The 5,907-nt window shown below is 50.4% G+C and overlaps 1 protein-coding gene across 2 annotated transcripts in view; it reads right to left on the reverse strand.

Annotated features, from left to right (window-relative positions):
* ZC3H3 (zinc finger CCCH-type containing 3) overlaps window positions 1–5,907 on the reverse strand; it is a 369,357-nt gene that overhangs the window by 121,249 nt on the left and 242,201 nt on the right. The window lies entirely within an intron of this gene.

Below are 5,907 nucleotides of genomic sequence, written 5' to 3' on the forward strand. Positions count from 1 at the left end.
CAGACAAACCACAGTAAAACTACTGCCTTCCCTCTCACTTAGGGAGACAGATGACTTGCTTTATCACTTCTGGCATGCTTGTGATTGGCCACTGATATTGTACAGGGTTGGAGCAGATGCAGCCCCAAGACCAAATTCCAACTCGCTGCGGTGGTTAAAAGCAGGTATTTGGGGTGGGCAGCAAAAGTGAATTGGAGCAGCCCAGCTGCTCAAAGGGGGAGGCGAGGGGGAGAGGCTGGCAGAGCGCCGAGAGACAGACATTGGGAACAAAGCAGGTTAAATAATAAATCAGCAGCACCTGTCTGCTCCTGGCAGGGGGCGGCCAGGGAGGATATGATGGAGCGAAAGGAGCACGGTGTCGCAGCCGTGCCTGCGAGGGGAGGACGCTGGGTTCAAGCAGTAACCTGCCCGGTTTGTTTAGCGTGAACCGGCTCTTGAAATGCAATGCTTGGTTCCTCGGCGGAGGTGGACTTTGACAAACCGCTGCCTGGGCTTTAGCGATCGCTTCTGTTCCCTGCGGAGGAGCTCCTTCCTGCCTCCCCTGCTAAAAACTGCAGGGGCTGCAGGCGGGAAGCTTTCCCGATTAGCTTATCTGGCCCAGAGCGTGCGATCAGCAGCTCCGCTGATTTGTGGGTAGAAGCAAGTGTAAGGACTTTATCATAACTCTAATTGTAGCTGTGACAGGAGGAGGCAAAATATTGACCCAATAAATTCTGATGAACGGCAGAAACACACAGCAAAAATTATAACCCACCTTAGGTAAATTCTCAGCTATTAAACTGTCAGGAGGGTTTCCCCGCTCTGCGTTATCCCAAACTGTGCCGTATTTGGCAGCCGTGGGGAACTGAAAAGCTCTCCTTTAAATAAACTTTTTGAAGTGCTTGAGATCCAGATGATTAAGCAAATGCGCAGAGGGTTGTGCACAGCAAATAAATACCATCTTGTAGCCTGTCAACTCCACTTGTCCTGAAGGAAAGGGCTCTTATTCACTGGAGTTCACCCTTGCAGGACAGGATGAATTATGGCTGCGTTCCAAAGGAGACCTGGAAATACTGAAGCGTGCGCGCACAGATACAGCTGTAAGGTTATAAACAGTGCCTCGCATGGCAGGGATTACAGAGCCATTTGGAACAGAAGGGATCTTCATCACAGGTCCCCCCTCACCCAAAATCAGAGGCCACTGGCCCCCTCTGGCACTCACTATACCAAGAACATCACCCACTTTTGCTGCTGAAGTACACTGCGATCCCACAGCGGAGCAGGGGTCTCCCTGTTTAATGCATGGGGGAGGCTTAGCAAATCCTTACTGTTCTGACTGTTTCATAGACATTAGGGCTGGAAGGGACCTTGCGAGATCCAGCCCCCAAAAAAGCATTAAGGGGGAAAAAAAAAACCACACACACGGGGAAAACCTGAGCATGTAACAACAACAAAAAAAGTAAGCTTGGCTTCCTCCTGGGACTGTGGCCCCACTCGACCCAGCCTCGTCCTGCTAAAAAAATTCTTTCAAGTCACCTTTAGACACCGTCATCCTCACAAGCTGCTACCGTTCATCCGCCCAGCAAGCCTAAGCACGGGGTCTCACGTTTCCTCTGCACTGGTCACCGACATCAGGAGCACCAAAAAAAGCCGAGTGGGTCTCAGCGGTGCCCCGGGGGTAAGTGAGGACATGAGCAATCAGAGGGCGTGCTGGCTTTTTGCTGGTGTCAACGGCACGAACAGACCGGCTAGCAGCCTGCGCTCCCCAACGACACCTTCTATGGGAAAATACATCCGAACGTTTTTTCAAAATGAAATAAAAAGCTGTATTGAATGCCCGAACTCGTTCCACTCGGCAAGCCTGCTGCAAGGAACCCGGTATTCGGTGTCGCAGTAAGGCTGATCATTAAGGGGTCATCCTTATGCACCTGCTTTAATGGATTTAATCCCTGCTGCTATTACCAGGAGAGGAAACAAGCTGAGCCGTGCGTGCATGCGCTACTGCCCTCTGGTGGAGCACAACTACACACCTGTGTGTCATAGACCGCTCGCTGCTCACATCGAAAGGAGACTCCTCTTTAGCTTTTAACTGAGATGGGCCTGCGCTCTCGGGATAGTCATGTCTCGGGAAAGTCTCCTCTCCAAGTTGCTGGAAGGAGACTGCTGAATTTTGGATCTAATCTACCTTGCAGTTAAGAAGAGGAGAACGGTCTACTACAGCCACAGCTCTGTGGGTTTCCCATTTCCGCCGCGCAGAGTAAGCCACGAAGGGGTCTTCAGCATAGAGGAAGGAGGATGCTGATGCACTTGAATAGCCGGCCCAAGCAGGCTGGTCGCTATGTTGTAGTTAGTGCTGCCACCGCCCCTTTCCCGTTGCTTTGTCCCAAACTGGGGCACCAGAGACTACCTACACTCCCCACTGTGGTGTCACAAAAGAAATGATGCTGCCTGGAGTCAAAGGGTCTTCGGTTGCATCTAAGACTTAAGTTTCTCTCCTCAAAACTGCCTCCTGCATGGTCTCAGCCTAGACCTGGATATTTCTAGACAACCTTTGCACATCCAGCCTGTGCTGAGCTGCTGGAAAGTGAATTTGCCACTTTCCAGCAGCTTAACAAATTGCTCACGTACTTCTCTGCACTCGGATAATTGGAGAAAAAAAAACTGGTCCAAAACTCCCATTTCAAGGCTGGCATGTGCTCTCCTCAGCGAGGAAAGGCTGCTGAGGAAACGGGGAAACACTCAAAAGCCACAGCGACTTAAATGTGCTCTGTGGGCAGCCAGCCAGGTAAGTCCTTCCAGGCGGAGAGTGCTTATTTGTATCCTGATGGCAGTGGGAAAGCTGAGTCAAGGAGCAAGAATCCATCAAGAGCAAAGCAAGAATGAGTGCATGCACCCACCTATGGCCCAGACTGCTTGCCCAGAGAGGGGGCAAAGCCGAAACGTTGAATGGACTGGATGGCTGAGACTGCAACAAATCTCACTACCACACAACAGGCATCTTCTCACGTGTCCCTAACAGAATGGAGGAGGCTTCACCCTGCAACCTTCTTCGCTGTGAAATAGTCTATATGCCGTGCCTCTGAATGCCTACAACTCTTCTACCACTTCATAATGCAGAAAGCTCTCTGCCCAGAAGTATACCTTCCAATGCATCTCCTGGAAATGAGGCATCTACACACATACCAACGTCTCTCCTTCTGGGAGCATGGGCTTTAGCGTGGCATTTTCAAAGTGCTTGATATTGGGTGCCACTGAAAGTTAAGAGCAGTCGAGGCACGCGGACACTTTGGAAAATCCATCCCTAATGTCAAAGACCTTGCACGTGGGGCTTCCTGGCCTGGCCTGTTTGGACTGGGGTCTAGCTGAGTTTCCTTTCTCCCCAGTTCTGCTCAACCCTTTGCAAAGTGTGCACTCCCCATGTCTTCCCCCATGGCATGTGGCAACAAACTGATAGGTCCAGTGGAACAGGTTAGATATGAGGAAGATTTTTTCCATTAGGAGGGTAGTGAAGCACTGGAACAGGTTACCCAGAGAGGTGGTGGACTCTCCATCCCCGGAGGTGCTGAAAACCTGGTTCGACAAAGCCTTGTCTGGGATGACGTAGTTGGGGCTGGTCCTGCTTTGAGCAGGGGGTTGGACTAGATGTGACCTCCTGAGGTCCCTTCCAACCTTCACTGTCTGTGATTCTGTGAATCACAATCTTTTAAAACCACCAGCAAGGTGTACATACCCATGCTCACATGCATAAGCAATGGTGGGGAAGGCAGTGCACAGTATCCATCCATGAAGCAGGCAATGGAGTACTTATTTCATAGAACCACAGTTTCAGCAGGGGCCTCAAGGTCTGACTGGCCCAAACCCCTGCAAAAAAAGCAGCAATACTCCTGAACCATCCCTGTCCAATACTTACCCAGTCTCCTCTTGAAAAACTGCAGTGAAGAACTCCTCTTCTTTAGGGAGATGTGAAGACTGCCGTCGTGCCCTCTCCCAATTCGATGGTCTTTTCTGCTAGCGCGACATGCCTGCTTCTCTCAGGCTCTCCCCGTGAGGCCTTTCAACCCCCTTCTCAGCTTTGTCACCCACCTCTGGACCTCCTTGAACCCCTCCACATCTTTGTGAAAACATGAAGCCCAGCACTGCACAGAACAGGACTAAGTTGGGAAAACGCTGGCTCCAGCTTCCTCTCCAAAGCACTGTCCAGACTTCTTTTAATGCTCTCCAAAGGCAGATTACCTGGAAACGATGCTTCATCAACTCTGTGCCCCTCTGACCTCCTCAACATCATCATCTCGAGCATTATCTGCGCACTTCTTCATTTCCCATCGGCAGGGCCTGGGAAGCTAATCTTCGGTTTAAGCTAAACCTCCGCCCTCTTCACCTACGGAGATGATGTGCCGTAAGCATTTATCACCACTGCCGTTCCTTCCCTCGCCTGCCCTTCATTTCCCACTCTCAATTTTCTGTCTCATGCCACTTACTGCCCACGCGGCGGATGGGAGGGGGGTTTACTCTTTGTGGCAATGCTGCCATTTGCTCTTCATTTCTGCTCATGTTTTCCAAACTTCCAGCAGCAGCTCCGGTCCTTCGGCTGACGGGCTTTTTGTGCCTCTTCACAGCTCTCGTGCTCAGCCCCTAATCCTCTTCTTTATGGGTTTGTTTAACCATGCTGGCTGCAGGCATCCCTTGTCAGTTTTTCCCCTGCATTGGGCCTTGGTTCTCTTTGGGTTTGTCTGCAGGAGGAAACTAGAGGTAGATTGATTTGGGGGGAGTTCATTTGGATTCACATCAATCCCCAAAATTTTGCCCCACTTCATCTGCACTTGCATGAAGTTGGGGCTTGGGGAGCACTGCTGAGTTGTTGCTTGCCAGACATGGCCAGAGAAGGATTTAAATTCTGGTTGCGTCGTGGTCGGCAGGCCCCAAGTGCTCACCCCTCCTGCTTATCATATCGTGCCCATTGCCTCTAGCTGAACAGAGGAGAGGGAGGGAGCCTACTAAAATTAAAGGATGCTCCCCCAACTGGGCAAGGAAACAGCGACACAGCATCCTCGGAGAATGGGGCCCTTTCACCCTACTCCACTCTAGTGATCCCAACTGAGAAGCCTTCGTCCCCAGGAAGCTAAGCCTTTTCACGCAGCCTACTCTATCTGCTCTCATGTGCCAAGCTCCCTTTTCAGCCTCACATTTACACAGCATCTCAAATTAAGCCTTCAGTTGTAAATCCAGGTATAAGCAGCATTCATTCATGCCTCCATCCCTTGCACTCCATACAGTCTCAACCCGTCCTGCAAAACCCCCACCCAAAATGCTGCCATGGGCCTACTGTTAGACTCTGCCAAGCTTAATTGTCCCTCTTGATCTTCTTTGCTATCGCGACTACAGAATACATGCGTGTTGGGTGCAGGTGGCAACTGGGAAAGGCACAACAGGCCCTCAACCCAGGAACCACTTAAAGCAGAAAACACAAAGCTAGACGTTAAACACGACTGGAACTGAAATGCATTCCAGCGCTCGACGCCATGCTGTTCTACCTCCAACTACAGCCGACGGCTGACACCTCATTTAGCTGACAGGCTAAAGATGAAACACCAATAATTATGCTTAATGGGTAGCTGCAGAAAGAATCACTGCTGTTACTCTTGGACCAATATTAAGCTTAATTTGAGGAAACACAACAAACGCCTGTGCACTTGATAAGCCATTCCCAGCCAGCTATATTATGCAGGAGTATATCTGTATCATAAAGATGAGGGGTGTTCTTACCACGGGTTAAAACAGCGACGGAGGTGAAGTGACCAGGCTTCCACTCAAGCTGCTAGGTGTGGGTTACCTTATTTCCAGTGCTTAACCCAAGTTAGCCATCCAAGACTAGGCAGTCCGTGTAAACAACACAGATAGCTGGGTCTTTTTTTTTTTTTTTTTTAAGGG

This window comes from Gavialis gangeticus, unplaced genomic scaffold, assembly GCF_001723915.1.
Source record: "Gavialis gangeticus isolate Ggan-Ray unplaced genomic scaffold, GavGan_comp1, whole genome shotgun sequence".
In the NCBI taxonomy this organism is placed as follows: domain Eukaryota; kingdom Metazoa; phylum Chordata; order Crocodylia; family Gavialidae; genus Gavialis; species Gavialis gangeticus.